We start from the raw sequence: 4,320 nt of genomic DNA, 5'->3' as shown, positions 1-4,320 counted from the left end.
AAAAAGGAAAAAAAAAAAAAAAAAAGAAAGAAACCCACAGAATCAACTAATCTGGCCTCGTAGGAGCTCACAGAGACTGAAACAACAACCAGGGAGCCTGCATAGGATTGACCTGGGCCCTCTGTATATATGTGACAAGTTTGTAGCTTGGTCTTCTTGTAGAACTCCTAACAATGGGAGCAGGGGCTGCCTCTGACTCTTTTGCGGGCTTGTGGGACCCTACTCCTCACACTGGGTTGCCTTGTGCAGCCTTAATACACGAGGAGAGGCTTAGTCTTACTGCAACTTGATATGACATTCTTGTTGATACTCATGGGAGGCCTGCCCTTTTCTGAAGAGAAACAGAGGAGGAGTGGATGGGAGGAGTCAGAGGGGCTTGTGGGGGCAGGCAGGGACTGGGAAGAGAGGAGGGAGGGGAAACTGATAGGGATGTTAAAAAAGAAAAAGATGGCACTTTCATTTTCCAAACTAGGAACATTGTTCTTGAAGGACTAGGACACTCAGAGTTTGATTTGAAATTTAAATTTCCTTGAGAACATATTAATTTTTTCTCTTCACATAAAGTACCCCAATACTTAGTGGCTTAAACCATGTCTGATTGACACCTATGCTCATGATTTTGTGTGTTGGCAATCTAGATGGTTCTTCTATTGCTCTTACCTGGGAACAATCATGTGGTTGCCTGTAGGTGCTGTAAGATGGTCTCGGTAGCATGTCTGGCTACCAGCCAGGTTTCCTCGGCTCTCTTCCAGGTGGCTCACATTTTATGGCATCTTGATCTCAGATTGCAAAGACAGGAAGGAGTGGGACCGTGAAACTTCTTGAGACTCAATCTCTGAATCTCCCAGCATTACTTCTGCCATCATTGATTTAACAAAGCAAAATTTTATTTTATTTTATTCTTTAAAAATTTATTCTAGGTGCTGTGGGACAATGGTCTGTCTGTACCTTGTCAATTATATTTTAAATAAACACTGATTGGCCAGTAGCCATTCAGGAAGTATAGGTGGGGTGACCAGGCAGGAAGTAGAGGCGGGGAAATGAGAACAGGAGAATTCTGGGAAGAGGACGCAGTCTGCAGTCATGATCCAGCCACAGAGGAAGCAAGATGTGACTGCCTTGCCGAAAAAGGTGCCAAGCCACATGGCCAACATAGACAAGAATTATGGGCTAGTATAAATTATAAGAATTAGTTAATGAGAGGAGCCTGAGATACTGGGCCAATCAGTTTAAAATTGATGTAGACCTCTGTGTGAGTCTTTGGGACTGAATGGCTACAGCATACGTCCATGTTCCCAAATATTGTCTATAAATGTTTCTTTACATTTAAAGGGGGATGTGCTATAGAGATTTTCATTGGTATGGATCTTGGTTTATTGATACAAATTTAAGGTCAATCTTGTTATGTGTATATTTCTGCTCTTTATTAAGGCATTGTGTTTGTGCAGTTTATTTTAAAATATAATGCACAATCAAGAAATATAGATTAATAGATAATAATCTATAATAGTCAAGCTTGTAGTCCTGTCAGTTAGATTTTCTAGATGTATAAAAATATATTTCAGTTAGATAGGTATTCTTCAAATCTTTCAGAGCCCTTCAGAATATGGTTTAAATGTTTAAAAACTTAAGACTTTTCATGACAAAGAGACACGTCTGCTCCTGGCAGCACCAATTACTTCGAGAGGAAGATGGTCATCGGAGAGGCTCTTTAGCCATTTGGGCAAGAAACTGCTCTTACCTGAACTGCTGAACTGGATATGCAGGACCCACAGAGAAATGACTGCTGAACTTGCCTAAAGGTGAGATGATTCTTTGGGGTTCCTGCTTCATGAAAGAGTCTGCCAGACATTCTGCAGGATACAGAAGAAAGTGACTGTCAAACTGCCAATATAAGCAGACCTATCTTTAAAATTTCCTGCTTCATGGAAAAGTCTGCTGGATACTATGGGCCTGTGGGCTGAAGTTGGATGCCACAACAATACAGAAGAACTTTGGGTGACTGTCTAAGCAGTAAGAGGTCTCTGTCGATTCTAGAGTTTTGGAAGTTGCTTACAATGTACTTTTCTGTTTACTTAGATAATATATCCTTCTGGAGTCTTTGATGGAGTTGAAGAATTTATAATGATAGCTATAGTTTTCCTGAGTTATGATAATAGATAAAGTAGATATAAATATTGTAACTGTAATTCTTGTTTGATATCTGTTTTGTTACATATAATTTTACTATGTTAAAGTTAAAACCTTCCTTTTTATTTAAACAGAAAAGAGGAGGTGATGTGGAAGTCCCCTTTGTGTGCTGTGATTACCATTAATGAATAAAGAAGCTTCTTTGGACCTATAGCAAGGCAGAATTTAGGTAGGCAGGAAAAGCTAGGCTGTATGCTGGGGAGGAAGAAGGGCGGAGTTGGAGAGATGCCATGGAACTGCCAGAGTCAGATATACCAAATCTTTGCTGGTAAGCCACTGCCATGTGGCAATATACAGATTAATAGAAATGGGTTAAACTAATATAAGAGTTAGCCAATAAGAAGCTAGAGCTAATGGGCCAAGCAGTATTTTAAATAATATAGTTTCTGTGTGATTATTTCGGTTCTAGGACACCGGGAACAAAATAAACACCCTCCTTCAACATCTAGGGGCTGGAGAGATGGTTCAGAGGTTGAATGTTTACTGAGTTGGACATGGTGCTGCACACCTTTAATCCCAACACCCAGGAGGCAAAGGCAGGTGCGTTTCTGTGAGTTCAAGGTAAGACTGGTCTACATAGTGAGTTCCAAGCCAGCCAAGGTAACATAGTGAGACCTTGTTTCAAAAAACAAACAAACAAACAAACAAACAAAACGCCCTGGCGTGATTCCATCCTGTGTGTCTGTTCTGAGGAGAAAGAAATAGCAGTTCCCTCTGTCCAACTTCCGTCACACTGAAGACTCCATGGATGTGGACATGAGCCCTCTTAGGCTCAGAACTACCTTTTTGGTTGTGCACTAAAAGCTGACAAGGATTCCCATTTTACGGTGGCTAATGATGAGAATGAGCACCAGTTGTCACTAAGAATGGTTAGTTTAGGGATGGGGGCAAAGGCAAATTACACATGGTAGAGGCAGAACAATGAACTATGAAGGCAGTCCAATTAAAGTAACACTGGCAACTTTGAAAATGTCTGTACAATTTCTCTTGGGAACTTTGAAATGACACCAGCTGTGTCTTAAGGTTGAAGTGTGGTTCAGGGCCTGTGCACATTAGTGGACTGCACACGGTAGCTGTAGAGGAAGATGCAGAGTCAGAAGATAAAAATGAGGAGGATGTAAAAGTCTTAAGGATGTCTGGAAAGTGATCTGCTTCTGGAGATGGTAACAAGGTTCCACGGAAACAATTAAAACTTGATGAAGATGATGATGAAGATGATAAAGATGATAACGAGGAAGATGATGATGATTTTGCTGAGGAGGAAAATGAAGAAAAAGTTCCAGTGAAGAAATCTGTATGAGATATTCTGGCCAAAAATGCACACACAAAAAATCAAATCAAAATGGAAAAGACTTAAAACCATCAACACTAGAATCAAAGGGTCAATAGTCCTTCAAAAAAAAAAAAAAAACAGAAAAACTTCTAAAACACCAAAAGGACCTAGTTCTGTAGAAGACATTAGGGCAAAAATTCAAACAACTATAGAAAAAGCGCATTAAATAGTCCTGGGCACTACTGGTAAATTAAGCCCAAAGATGGGAAAAAGCAAAAGGAGAAACAAATCTAGTCCATACTGAGTACCATCAGCAGTCCAGACCACAGTCCTCTAGGTTCCGCTCAGTCCCCTTTCCTGATTGGCAGTTCTCTCCCCTCCTCCACTGCCCCTTGCAGGCTGGAAGCAATCTCTTGTTTTCCTAAAGCATTTTTTTCCCACTCCTGTAATGCAGAGAACTCCACTGCTTTCTACACTGGTGCATATGCCTCATCTCTGACTGTGTTTTAATCCCTTTGTATCCTTAGCTACTCAATAAAGTTTTGAATGAACAAAAAAAAAAAATCAACCAACCAAACAAAACAGTGTAAAAAAAGAGTGCTAACTGCTCTTGCAGAAGACCCAGATTTAGTTCTGAGCACCCACAGAGTTCCAGAGGGTCTGATGCCCTCTTCTGACCTCCACAGGCACCAGGCATGAGCATGGTATACATGCATATATTCAGGCAAAAATAATTTAAAATAAGTAAATATTAAATAAATGAGTTTAAGATTATCCCAATTCATTATTATTTGTGTGTGTGTGAGAGAGACGGAGGGAGGGAGGGAGGGAGGGAGGGAGAGAGAGAGAGAGAGAGA

The 4,320-nt window shown here is 40.5% G+C and overlaps 1 pseudogene; it reads left to right on the top strand.

Moving 5' to 3' along the window:
• Positions 1–3,836, top strand: part of LOC101983474 — an 11,756-nt pseudogene extending 7,920 nt beyond the window's left edge.
• The last annotated feature ends 484 nt before the right edge of the window (positions 3,837–4,320 follow it).

Source organism: Microtus ochrogaster, unplaced genomic scaffold (genome assembly GCF_000317375.1).
Source record: "Microtus ochrogaster isolate Prairie Vole_2 unplaced genomic scaffold, MicOch1.0 UNK1, whole genome shotgun sequence".
Taxonomy (NCBI): Eukaryota; Metazoa; Chordata; class Mammalia; order Rodentia; family Cricetidae; genus Microtus; species Microtus ochrogaster.
This window is presented reverse-complemented; position numbering and strand designations above follow the sequence as displayed.